General features: G+C 32.6%; 1 long non-coding RNA gene across 1 annotated transcript; it reads right to left on the minus strand.

Annotated features, from left to right (window-relative positions):
- Positions 1–11673: 11673 nt before the first annotated feature.
- Positions 11674–12785, minus strand: LOC107621788 (uncharacterized). Its single transcript, XR_001615942.3, has 2 exons — positions 12326–12785; positions 11674–12241 (listed from the first exon to the last, which is right to left on the minus strand). It is a non-coding gene; the product is annotated as an uncharacterized LOC107621788 (long non-coding RNA).
- Between the last annotated feature and the right edge of the window lie 1429 nt (positions 12786–14214).

Raw genomic sequence — 14214 nt, forward strand, 5'->3', positions numbered from 1 at the left:
TTTGACTAAAGAATGCAGTGCCATCATTCAGAATCACTTACCAAAGAAGATGCCAGATCCAGGGAGCTTTCAAATTCCATGCACCATTGGGAGCACAACCTTTGAGAAAGCGTTATGTGATCTGGGAGTAAGCATCAATTTAATGCCCCTGTCTGTGATGAAGAAGCTGCGAATCCAAGAGGCACAACCCACGAAGATAGCATTACAGATGGCAGACAAATCTATGAAGCCTGCATACGGATTAGTGGAGAATATCTTAGTCAATGTGGGTAAGTTCTTCCTCCCAGCAGATTTTGTGGTTCTTGATACAGGGGAGGATGAGAACGCCTCTATAATTCTAGGAAGACCATTCCTAGCCACTGGAAGAGCTCTGATTGATGTAGAAGTGGGTGAATTAGTGCTTAGAGTGCATAATGAGCAACTGGTCTTTCATGTCTTCAAGGATATACATTCAATAGGTGAAGAAGAGAGGTGCATGCAGACTGAGCTTATTGATCCAAACCTTTAACAATCCCCTGATGACGGACAGCAGAATCTGCAACTCAACCCTCCTTTGGTGACAATCAATAAAATTTCTCCTGACATCAAACCTAAGTTTGGTGTTGGGAATGCATCATCCACCAAGGAGGAGGTTCCCAAAAAGAAGAAAATACCCAGAGGATGGAAAAACAAAAAGATCCCCACTCAAGGTTTCTCCCCAGGAATGAAGGTGGTGTTGACTAGCAATCCAGTGCGAACTTATACAGTAAACAGAATCTTCTCTCTAGAGCATATTGAGCTACTTTATGGAGACACAGGAAAGAAGTTTAAAGTAAGGGGTGAAGAACTGAGCCCCTATGATCCTCCTCCTTAGAGGAGCTGACCCTCAAGCTAGTGACGATAAAGAAGCGCTTGTCGGGAGGTAACCCGATAATTTCGTATCCTTAGTTATTTTTCGTAGTAGTGATTTTCTTATTTATTTGATTTTTATTGAGTTTTTACTGTTTTTCTTTGTTTTACTTTTATTTTGATCATACAGAATTTTTACAACAAAAACCGGACACTTAAAAAATTTTTTGGCCACTTTAAAGAAGGTTGGTTCTGCCAGGTCCACACTGAACTTGGGATTTTCCAAGTTCAGCGTGGAGTGCACGTACAAATTGAGCATTACTCTCTGCCAGATCCACGTTGAACTTGAAAATTTTTCAAGTTCAGCATGGGAGACAACGTAAAGGAGCGCAAATTTGGTAAGAGTCCACGCTGAACTTGGACTGCGCTAAATTCAGTGTGGAAAGAGGAGTTTTATGGCGTACATCATGGCACTGAACTTACCCACCTTTAAGTTCAGCGTGGAATCATATCTCCTCATCAAATCTCATCCAAATCACATGGCATCTCTGATTGATTTCCCCCTTTTTCCAATTCACCTGATCCCCCTAACCAGATTCCCTTTCGTTTTATCCCATTATCCACCCGTGGTCCCATTCCCAACCCATACACTGCTGAAACCCCTCCCTTATATATATACGTTATCATACTCCCCCCCCCTACATAACATATCTCTATATATAATTATATTACTAACCCCCCACCCCCCCCCTTCTCCCTTCTTTATATACCGTATATATAAATTATCCCCCTCCCCCCTCCTATATATTTTGACGTATATAACCCCCACCCCACCCTTATATACATAACTATATATATATCCCCCCCTATATTTATATATATACATTCCCCCCCCCCCTATATATATAAATAAATAAATCAATCAATAAATAAATCATTCTATATATATAAATAAAATAAAAAAATAAACAAATTATATAAAATAAAATAAAAACTTTATATATATCTATATATATTTTAATTATTTTAATCTCTCTTGTCTTTTTATCATTTGATTTTTTACACTAATATTTATTTTTACTCCTCCATCTGTCTTTTTATGTTTTTCTCTGTTTTCAGTTTTTCTTTACTTGAGAACAAGCAAACTTTTAAGTTTGGTATTGTCGTTTCGCTTGTAGATTTTCTGTTTATTTTAATGACACCAAAAGGAGGCGAATCATCTCCACGGAGGAGCACAGCCAGAAGAATGAGATGGCCACTAGGATAACTGAGGTGGTTAAGTTCCTTTCATTCTATATTTTCTCCCGTTCTTATTATGTTATATTTCGATTTTCTACTGTTTTGTTTTTGTTATTGCATGATCAATTGTTATTTCAATTTCTAAGTTCTAGTTTAATTTACTATTTATTTTGCTATTTGATTTTTATTCTGAAAGGGTGTCTCATGTATTACTCACTGAGCTTGAAATCAAGAAGAAAAGAAAAGAAGTGATGTATTGCATGAGAAATTGAGTTTATATTAAAGAATAATCTTATTTACTTAAATGTGGTGGTATTATTTGTGATTATGAATGAATGACATGAATAGTGCATATTTGAATTTGAATCAAAGGATGTTGATGTATAAGGAACAAGAATTTAGAGAACTATTATGACTTCTCTGAAATTAGTGAAAGCTTAATCCTTGAAGCAAAAGAAATAGCAAAAGAAAAATAAAAGCAAGGTCCAAGGCTCTGAGCATCAATGACTAAGGAGGTCAGACATGATTAAAAGCTCATAATATAATCTGGATTCTAATTCCGAATGACAGTGATAGTCCTCTGATTCAAAGGAGAGTGAGATGCCAGAACTCTTCAGAATTGCAGGAGATAAACCCCACTTTAAGGAGAGACATGAGCATAACTGAACTCCCACTTCTCATGCAAATTCACATCTTGATCATGCACTAATTTTGGTTGCTTGAGGACAAGCAACAATTCAAGTTTGGTGTTGTGATGCGTGAGCATCTTAACTATCTTTTCCTTGTGAATTTGCACTTGAATTGCTAAGTTTGATCAAAATTTAAATATCTTTTGGTCACTATAGATGCTACTTTGAGTTGTGCACAATTCTATTTATTTCAGGTAGCATTCGAATGGATTTGATGGAGTTTTGTAGCAGAAAAAGAGGAAAGCGAATGATGCTGTCAATCCTGATCTCCTTGCACTAAAACAAGAATAACTTGAGCTACAGAGGTCCAATTGACGTGATTTCAGCGGCATTGAAAAGCTAACTTTCAGGGCTTTCCAACGTTATATAATAGTGTATACTTCTTCTCCAGCAACCTCTGCCTCCTCCACGTTGAACTTGGCCCCTGCCAAGTTCAGCGTGGAACTTGAAAGCTCCCAGGAAACCATGCGCAACACTCCACGCTGAACTTGGAAAAAGCCAAGTTCAGCGTGGAATCAAAGGGGAGCACTAAATATCACACTGCCTCCTCCACACTGAACTTGGCTTTTTTCAAGTTCAGCGTGGATCCTCAATATCAGCATGGTTGCACGAACAATCAATTAATTTTGATTAAATTTGTATATTATTTTTAGATAGAAAAAGATATTATTTTAGTTTTAGAAAATATATTTTACATTAATTAGGATTAGATATAAAAGAGAAAAGAAACTTATCTCTTCTCCTCCAGCTCATTCCACAATTTACAGTTTTTCAGAATCCTTATTTTCTCTCTGAACCATGAGCAACTAAACCTCCACTGTTAAGGTTAGGAGCTCTGTCTATTGTATGGATTGATAATATTATTTTTCTATTTTAATTCATGTACTGATTTATATTTCAAGAATTGTTTTCGTTCTTTATCTTATGAAATTGGGTGGAACGGAAGTATGACCCTCTTTCTAATTGAGTTCTTGTATAACTTGGAAAAACTCTTTACTTGAACAATAGCTTGAAAACATATTCTCCTAAATTTCTAATTATCTGGACTTAACGGGATACGTGACATATAATCTTCTTATATTTGGGTGATTAGGATTTCTGTGGCACATAAACTAGAATTGAACTTTATCCTCTAATTGGAATTAAGTGACCAAGGAATTGGCGGTTGATGAAAGTTGGAGTAGACTAAGAAGGTCTAAGGAATTAGGGCTTAGTCATATATAGTTTGCCATGAATTGAATCTTGCATGATTAAAATAGTTAGTAAGAAAAGTCAATCCGAAAAATAGATATCTCTGAAGCCTTAACTGTTTCTCCATACATATTTCACAACCTGTTTACTGCTTGCTTTATTAATTTTCTGAATTTACTGTTTCATGCTTCTGAGTTCTCAAACACCATTTTCTGTTAGTCTAACTAAGTAAATCACTTAACCATTGTTGCTTAGTCCATCAATCCTCGTGGGATCGACCCTCACTCACCTGAGGGATTACTTGGTACGACCCGGTGCACTTGCCGGTTAGTTTATGGGTTATAAATTCCGCACCAATAATCCTGTTAGCTTTAGGTAATTAGAGTTTTTGTGGCTATAAACTAGTTTTGCACTTAACCCTCTAATCAGAATTAAGTGACCACGACGGTGGCGGTTAAGGAAGGTTAGAGAAGGCTGAATCACTAAGAGATTAGGGTTTAGTCATTTACAGTTTGCCATGGAATGAATCATGCATGATTAAAATAGTTGGTAAGAACTTTTAATCCGAAAAAGTAAACATCTCTAAAACCTTAACTGTTTTCTCTCACTGTTTTTACACCAAACCTTTTAATTGCTTTCTTTATTCTCTTATTTACTGTTTCATGCGAATTACACCAAAAAACACCCTTTTCTGTTTGCCTGACTAAGCCAATCATTCGACCATTGTTGCTCAGTCTATCAATGCTCGTGGGATCGACCCTCACTCACCTGAGGTATTACTTGGACGATCTGGTACACTTGCTGGTTCAGTTGTGGGCGTTCTAAAAATCCGCACCAATGACTAAATATTATTATTTGTTTAAAAGTCAATTATGTGTGTAATTAGTTTGCTTAAGTGTGCACAAAATTAAATCAAAGCAAACAGGCCCAAGAAGTAAGAAAATAAGCCCATCAATTATTAAAGCCCAAAGAAATCTGAAAGGCTGATGTGAAGCAAAGAAAATTGAACCAAATACAAGCATAGGGCCCAAATAAGTGATCCAAGTCCACTCACTTACTCCCTCTAGTTGGTAGCTGACTAAAGAAAGGATCTCCACTTTCATTTGAACCAAAACACACAACCGAACTAAATTTTCTCTTCTCTCTCCTCTCTTTTTCATTTACCCACGTGAAACTCTGAAGAAAAGCAAGAAAAATGAGAAGCTCTAAGTTAGGAAAAAATCAAAGAACAAAAAGTGAGTTACCGAATCTAAGGAAGAAGAGGAAGTCAAAGAATTTAGGGCTAAAGGCAAACATCATATCCAAAACCTCATCAGAAAAGTCTTTCCATTTTTGTGCAACGTTGAAGCTTGTAGAAGAAAACCTTCTCTCTATATACACCGAATCAGAAAGCTCAAGAATTTGAAGGCCATGGATATTTGATGCCAAGGCATCATAGGCTAGTTTCACTAGCATTTCTCTGTTAGTTTTAGTTGTTTTATGCATTTTCTTGAGCTTAAAGTAACCAAAAAGGGTTAAATGAAGAACAAAGCAATGAACCATCCAAACAATATGATTTTGATGCAAATTCCATGAGTTTTAGTTATATTACTTGAATGCTATGAATGGAAGATTTCTCATGAAATTTTGCAAGACTTTGATGCAATTGTTTGGATGATTTCAGGGAAGAAGAGGCTAAGCAAGGAAGCAACAAAATCAATAAAGGAAGCTTGAATATCACATGTGGAGTTTAAGTTCCAGTTTAAGCCTAAACTGGAGCTTAAACGCCAAAACCATGAAGGATGAGAAATGCTTGAATTGAAGTTTAACCTCCAGTTTGACCTCAAACTGGAGGTTAAACGCCAGAATGGAAAGTCTCACCAAAGAAGCATTCCACGTTTAACCTCCAGTTTGACCTCAAACTGGAAGTTAAACGCCAGAATGAGAATGCCACTCAGCAAGGAGTTCCACGTTTAACCTCCAGTTTAACCTTAAACTGGAGGTTAAACGCCAGAAAGGGGAAGTGCACCAGGGAGCCATTTCCACGTTTAAGCTCCAGTTTGACCTCAAACTGGAGCTTAAACGTGTTCGACAGCTTTTCTCCTCCAGGGTTGCTCTCTCCATTTCCACGTTTAACCTCCAGTTTGACCTCAAACTGGAGGTTAAACGTGTTCGACACCTCCAGGGCCACCATTCTAAGCTTCCACGTTTAACCTCCAGTTTGACCTCAAACTGGAGGTTAAACGTGTTCGACCTCCAGGGCCACCATTCTAAGCTTCCACGTTTAACCTCCAGTTTGACCTCAAACTGGAGGTTAAACGTGTTCGACCTCCAGGGCTGCCCTTCCTATCTCCACGTTTAAGCTTCAGTTTAACCTTAAACTGAAGCTTAAACGTGTTCGACTACATGACTCTCCAGGGCTGCCTTCTTCCATTTCCACGTTTAAGCTTCAGTTTAACCTTAAACTGAAGCTTAAACGTGCTTCTACAAAAGGCCTCACTGGAAGTGTCTGGCGTTTAAGCTGCAGTTTAAGCTTAAACTGCAACTTAAACGCCACTCTTGGAAAAGGTTTCTGGGCCAAAAATATTGCGGTTTAAGTTAGTCTTTGAGCACAAACATTAACTTAAACTTACTCTGGTATGAAACCCAATTGAATATCATGGTTTATGGGATTGGGCCTGAAGGATTGATGAGTTTGAAACCGCAATTTATTGAGTCATGTGTCATTATTTGATTATCACTAAGTTGGCTCAATGAATGTTACAGAATTTGGATCAACAACCTCATCAAGATTTTGGATCATAAACCCAAGGCAAAAGGAAAGCAGGGAGAGGCCTCAAAGCCCAAGAAACTCAACAGAAGCTCAATATAGAAAGTGTATAAATAGGGTAGAATTTAAGTTAGAAAGGACTTTTACCTTCACTTTTAGCTAGTTTTCATATCTTTGTAATTGAATTCAGAGCTATGACTCACTAAACCCCTTCATTGGGTTAGGGAGCTCTATTGTAATTCAATGAATCAATAATAGTTATCTTCTTCTTCAATCTTTTCTCTTAAATTTTGTGAGAAAGCTTCTCGTTCTAATTCCATTGGGTAGTTGTCTTGGGAAAGAAACTACCCATAATTGGAATCCTTCGGAACCTTGGGAAAGGAATGGAGGATTCATGCTAGAGAAGCTTTCTCACAGTGAATTGAATTGGGGTTTGGATGGATATTGTGACATGTAATCCTACCAAATTGTGGTTCATGAAACTGTGTGGTATAATCAGTGAATGAGCATCATCTCTTCTTATGAACATTTAAACCAAGGGATTGGGAATTTGTTTGTTTTTAGAGAGAATTGGTGAGCCAAGGGATTGGGATCCAATCATATAAGATTGCCAAGCAAAATTTAATGAACGCATTGGTTGAAGAAGAGATATTCATGCTTTGATTCGGAGATCTCAATATCTCCTAACACCCAATGAATTCCCCATTTCTGATTTCCTATTTCTCTTTACATTCCGCAACTCAATTCTTGCAATCACCCCCATTCCCTTTTACTTTCAGCAAATTTACATTCTGCTCTTTAATTCATGCAATTTAAGATTCCGCCATTTCAATTCCTTGTCATTTACGTTTCCCGCCAATTTTACATTCCGCAAATTCTCATCTAAATCTTGATTCCGCTCAACTAGAACACACTTCTAATCCGAATTGCTCACTCAACCAATCCTTGTGGGATTCGACCTCACTCTATTGTGAGTTTTTACTTGACGACGATAACCGGTGCACTTGCCGGAAGGAATTTTGCCGATCGTGCAATTTCCTAAATCGTAGCATAACAAGTTTATGCGCATCAATATTTGGAAAGAATCAACAGATAAGAAAGATACTTAGAACCAAAGTTTAAATGCACGGCTCAGATTCAAGAAGCAATTTGAAAAAGGATGAAAGAGAAGATAGAAGGTATGGATGCATGTATAATTTAGTCACTGCTACTACTCTATATCTCATCTGTGATGCCGCTGCTGCTATTGATATTAGGGAAGAAGAAGTCAAACATGTGCAAGTCAAGGTTCAAGCTTTAGAAGCTTCACTCCTCTATTAAAGGAGTGAACGGCAAAAGATTGATTCAAGACGTGAGAGCACAATGTTTGGTTCCCATAACTTACAGAGCTATTAGCTTCTTCTCCTTCATGGTTCTTATTGAATGTCTTATTTTTCAGTTAATCTTTCTTTATTTCAATAGTAAAAGGCATTACAATGAGGAATGTAAAAAAAAAAGTCATTGAATGAAAAAAGACAAAGAGAGTTAGACTTGAAGAAAAGTCAATATTTATTTTAGAAATTCTTTGTTAGTTTTTCTATTTTGTTTTTATAATCTTGAGGGGAAGTTGGGTGAGCACTCAGGGACGGATCCAAAAAGTTTAATATGGAGGGGTCAAATTTTAAATAATTTTTTTTATTTTATAAAAATAATTAACATATAATTATTAGAGTTAGTTTTTTAAAATATATATATAAATTTTTTTCACAATTTTATTTTTAATATGATAGTTACATAAAAGAAATATAACAACATCAATAGTACATTATAAAATTATAAAGTACCAATAATTTATAGCGTGTTTAGTTAAAAATTATCACATATCTTATTAATTAAAATTAATTCTTTCAAAAAATTTTAAAAATTTGAAAATAAATGATAAATTATTAATTATTTAAAAGACACAATATCTTTATAAAACACATGATATAAGATATTTTTATAAAAGTTTTTCTTTCAACAACGTAAATTTAGAATAAAATAAGTATTTTTTATAAGAAAAGAATATCTAAATTACATAATGTGATTTCCAAAATATAACTACCTAAGTTATTATTAATATAATAATATAAATTTTAAATATGTTAATATAAAATAAATAAATGATTTTTTTAAATAAATATAGAGATTATTATATAAAAATTAATTTAAAAATTACAAAGACTTGAGAGTATGATATTAAATTAGTTAAATAAAAAATATTAGTGAATTAAATAATTAAGACATAAATTTATCACATAATAAAAAATAATACATATAAAAATATTAAATTATATAATATTTTTTATTTTTTTAAATACATATCTCATATATAAATATAGTTTCTAAAAATTTGGGCGGGCCACTACTAGCCCCTCTGAGTCCGTCCCTGTGAGCACTTTGCTAATTTTTTGAAGCTTTGCAGTGTACTTTACAATAGATGTGATAGAAAATTTCTTTGAAATTGTTTGACTTAATAAGCACGCTCACTTTCAAAAGTTGAAGCAAAAATGAACTATTTCATTTACACCTTTATCAGTTTTGTGCTTAAATAAAGACAACGTGCTTATGAGATGTGCAAACTGTTTCTGAACTAGCTGAACAACTTTCGAGGTGGTCATATTATTCAGTTCAGCTTTTGAGTTTTCATAGACGTTTTAACTTTCTCAATTTTAGAAAATACGTAGTTTGCTTATATTGCTCTACGAGATTTTCTTAGTACATTGACACACTTGAGAAAATGTTAGGCATCGCATAATTGAAATCAGAGTAATTACCTAAATCAGTCCCCAAAAATTTTAGAATTAGATATTTTAGTCCCCAAGAAAAATTAATACACAGATTAGTTCCCAAGGTTTTATTTCGACAGACAAATCAATTTCCAGTTCATTTTCCGGCAGAGTAATTATCCAGATCAGTCCCCAAAAATTTTAAAAACGGACATTTTAGTCCCAAAAAAAAAATTAATGTACAAATCAATCCCCAACGTTTCTCTCTGTTAGACATAATAGTCCTCCGTCCAAAAATAAAATAAAATAAAATAATTATTATTATTAATTGCACAATAATATTGTACTATATTTTTTGTATTTTTTAGACAAAATTATGATAAATTTATTCATTAAATTCTTACATAATATATATATATATATATATATATATATATATATATATATATATATATATATATATATATATATATATATATATATATATATATATATATAGTGACTCAATAATAATAATAATAATAATAATAATAATAATAAAATTATTAGATATTATTTTACAAGAAATTCAAAATTAAAATCATTTGATATTTTTGTATTTAGTATAATCAAAAGATGTCCTATATAAAAAAAATTATATATATTTATATTAAAAAATATGTATTAAAACAAAATATTTTAATTTGAATTTATATTAAATACATATTTTTTTAATACAAACATATTTTTTAAAATAATACATCTTTTGATTACATTAAATACAAAAATATCAAATGATTTTAACCTTAAATTTCTTATAAAATAATCTCTAATAATTTTATTGATTATTATTATTATTATTATTATTATTATTATTATTATTATTATTATTATTATTATTATTATTATTGAGTGATTATATATATATATATATATATATATATATATATATAAATACATATATAAGAATCTAATGAATAAATTTATCATTATTTTTATCTAGAAAATACAAAAAATTATGATATAATATTATTATGTAATTAATAATAATAATAATAAATAAAATTATTAGAGATTATTTTACAAAAAAATCAAGGTTAAAATTATTTGATATTTTTGTATTTAATATAATCAAAAGATGTACTATTTTTTAAATATGTTTATATTAAAAAAAATATGTATTTAATATAAATTCAAATTAAAATATTTTGTTTTAATACATATTTTTTAATATAAACATATATAATTTTTTTTACTTAGGACATCTTTTGATTATATTAAATACAAAAATATCAAATGATTTTAACTTTAAATTTTTTGTAAAATAATCTCTAATCATTTTATTATTATTATTATTATTATTATTATTATTATTATTATTATTGTTATTAATATTGAGTGACTATATATATATATATATATATAAGAATTTAATGAATAAATTTATCATTATTTTTGTCTAAAAAATACAAAAAATATAGTACAATATTATTGTGCAATTAATGATAATAATTATTTTATTTTATTTATTTTTGGACGGTGGACTATTATGTCTAACAGAGAGAAACATTGGGGATTGATTTGTACGTTAGTTTTTCTTGGGGACTAAAATGTCCGTTTTTAAAATTTTTGGGGACTGATCTGGGTAATTACTCTGTCGGAAAATGAACTGGGGATTGATTTGTCTGTCGGAGTAAAACCTTGGGGACTGATCTGTGTATTAATTTTTCTTGGGGACTAAAATGTCCGATTCTAAAATTCTCGGGGACTGATTTGGGTATATATATAAGAATTTAATGAATAAATTTATCATTATTTTTGTCTAAAAAATACAAAAAATATAGTACAATATTATTGTGCAATTAATGATAATAATTATTTTATTTTATTTATTTTTGGACGGGGGACTATTATGTCTAACAGAGAGAACCGTTGGGGATTGATTTGTACGTTAGTTTTTCTTGGGGACTAAAATGTCCGTTTTTAAAATCTTTGAGGACTGATTTGGGTAATTACTCTGCCGGAAAATGAACTGGAGACTGATTTGTCTGCCGGAGTAAAACCTTGGGGACTGATCCGTGTATTAATTTTCTTTGGGGATTAAAATGTCCAATTCTAAAATCCTCGGGGACTAATTTGGGTAATTACTCTTGAAATTATTAAATTATTTTCTAGTTTTGTTAATCATGAAAACTCAATCTGAGATATCTTGGAGCTAACAATCTTCCTCTTTATTATGATGACAAAATAAATAGATCTTTAAGAATTTCATTATTTCTCAAACATATATATTGTATATGTGTGATAGCATGAACAGCAGTATACGGCTCTGATTATGTTTACAATAACTAAGATATACTAATAGTTCATGACATAATCATCTCATACGAAGTTGTTTGCATGAAAGAAATCAACACTGCAAGGTTCCAAGAAACAGAGTTCAACAAAAACACAAAAAATAGAACTAGCAGCGTAATGTCCACAATGAAGAAGGCAAGGGAAAATTACATATGGTTTGGAAAGCCCCCCCCCCCCCCCCCCCACCCCCCCTAACTGGATAAAGATAAATGTAGATGCAGCATTCTCAACAAATACAAAACAGGAGCTTCAACTACGATCATAAGAGAAGCTAGGGACACATAAGAAGAGGTACTGCCAAAAAAATCGAAGTTAGATCGAGTCTGGTTGCAGAAGCTTCTGCTATTAGAGAAGCAATGATATTAACAAGGAACTTAGACAAATCCATAATCGAATCGGATTGCATATCAATAGTTGAATCTTTGAAATCAGGAGGCATCATTTGGGAAATTGACCCAGCCCTGGAAGACATTAGGAAGATAAAATCAAAATTAGCAAACTGTGGGTTCACTTGGATTCCAAGGGAGGGAAACAGAATGGTGCACCTGATCGCAGAAGCAAGAAGTTAAGACAAGATCAACCATAATTGGAACACTTCTTTTCCGGAAGATCTGAGGGAGCAAGCAACAAAGTTGAAACTGAATCCACGAAGAGGTCAGAATCCTGGGATTGGTAGCCAATCATACCAATTGGGCAATTGATCAATTTGTAGCGAGGGGTAGCAGCGGAGTGGAAGACTAGGGCTGTTAGTGACATCAAACGGAAGGGCCAAAAGGTAGGAAAGAGGTTTGAAATCATTCAATCAGAAACACGAGAATCAAACAGAAATCCTTCAGAAGAACATCTTTGACAGTCGCAAGTCTCTCTGCCAACAAGCTCCAGATCAGAAGTGGTTGAATCATTCTCACAGTTCTTCGCCACCCACTGCCACTTGTAGAACTAAGCTTCGGAGAGACTGCAACTACGAGTTTAAAGAAAAAGTTTTGAGCGATTAGTTAGGCACTTGAGCTTAGAGGTAGGTAGGGAGAGTGATTTGAATTTAATGAGGATGGATCGGATCCTTTGGTGACCCGTTCGAGTCATGTGGTGTGTATCTTTGGCGTGGGTCGGGCCTGTCCAGCCCATACCGCATCCAAAAATATATTGAGTTAAATTAAGAGAGAAAATTTAAAAAAGTTTTTAGGATTCAAATAGTTTTGTCAACAAAAATCCATCTTTTATAAGCACATAGCGAATTTTATTTTTCCGTGAACTGATTTATCAGCTTCTTAACATTTGTGAGTACAAATAATACATTATTATTTAGCAATAATATCAGGAATGCAATGACTCATCACTCATCTTTACAATTCTAAATTCTACCATTTTTCTAGATTTTGTTAGTTCAAGACCAAATTCCTAACCATACATGATGTAATCTTTATCTACACAAACTAAAAAGACAAGTAAATAAACAGTAATTATAACACATTTGTATATACATCTTTTGTGAATCTTTAGTATTAAAAATAAGAATTATTCTTCATATTCAAACAATTTTAACATTCAAATTCATCCAAATAATTTTAGATCATGCACTTTTTTTTTCGTTTTTTTCTCCCCTTTCGCTGCTTCTTCTTGTTTCAAATTCACGCATGCGTTCTTCTTCTTCTTCTTCTAAATTCATGCATACAGATTCTTCTTCTTCTTCGTTATACATGTCATCGTTATTGCTATTGTTATTGTTGAATTTTTGCCATGTTGATGATGTTTTCTGATCCAAAATTGATTTTAGATGTTTCTATTCACGATTCAGTCTTGTTTGTCTGTTAATTTTCGAATTGATTTTATGTGTCGCAATCATTATGTAATTTTAACTCATTTCTAAGCTAATTGTGTTGTAATTGTTATGTAATTTCAGTTCATTTCTAAGTTAATTATATTGCAGTCCATTATGTAATTTTTGTTCATTTCTGAGTGAATTAAGGTGCATTTGGACTCATTGTCCAGCACAACTCAAAATCCTTTTTCCTCCTTCTCCTCATCTTCTATTGTTTCTTCTTCTTTTTCATCTTTTTCTTCTTCATCTTCACCCTTTTATTTTATTTTCTCAAAATTTATTTACTCTCTTGAGAAGAATAAAACCAAGAAAAAGAAAAGAAAATATCAAACAAAAAAGAAGAAAAAATATATTAATAACGTCTGATCCAAAATTGATTTTGGATGTGTTTTTGTTCATAATTCACTCTTGTTTGTGTCCTTATTTTCGAACTGAGTTTATCTGTCGCCATTATTATGGTAAATTTCGGTTCATTTCTCAGTTAATTATGTCGTAATTGTTATGTAATTGCGGTTCATTTTCTGAGTTAATTGTATCGCAATCCATTATGTAAATTCAATTCATTTCTGAGTTAATTATATCACAATCATTATATAATTTCGGTTCATTTCTGAG

The sequence above is a fragment of the Arachis ipaensis genome, chromosome B10 (genome assembly GCF_059453495.1).
Source record: "Arachis ipaensis isolate K30076 ecotype BB chromosome B10, ASM5945349v1, whole genome shotgun sequence".
NCBI lineage: Eukaryota > Viridiplantae > Streptophyta > Magnoliopsida > Fabales > Fabaceae > Arachis > Arachis ipaensis.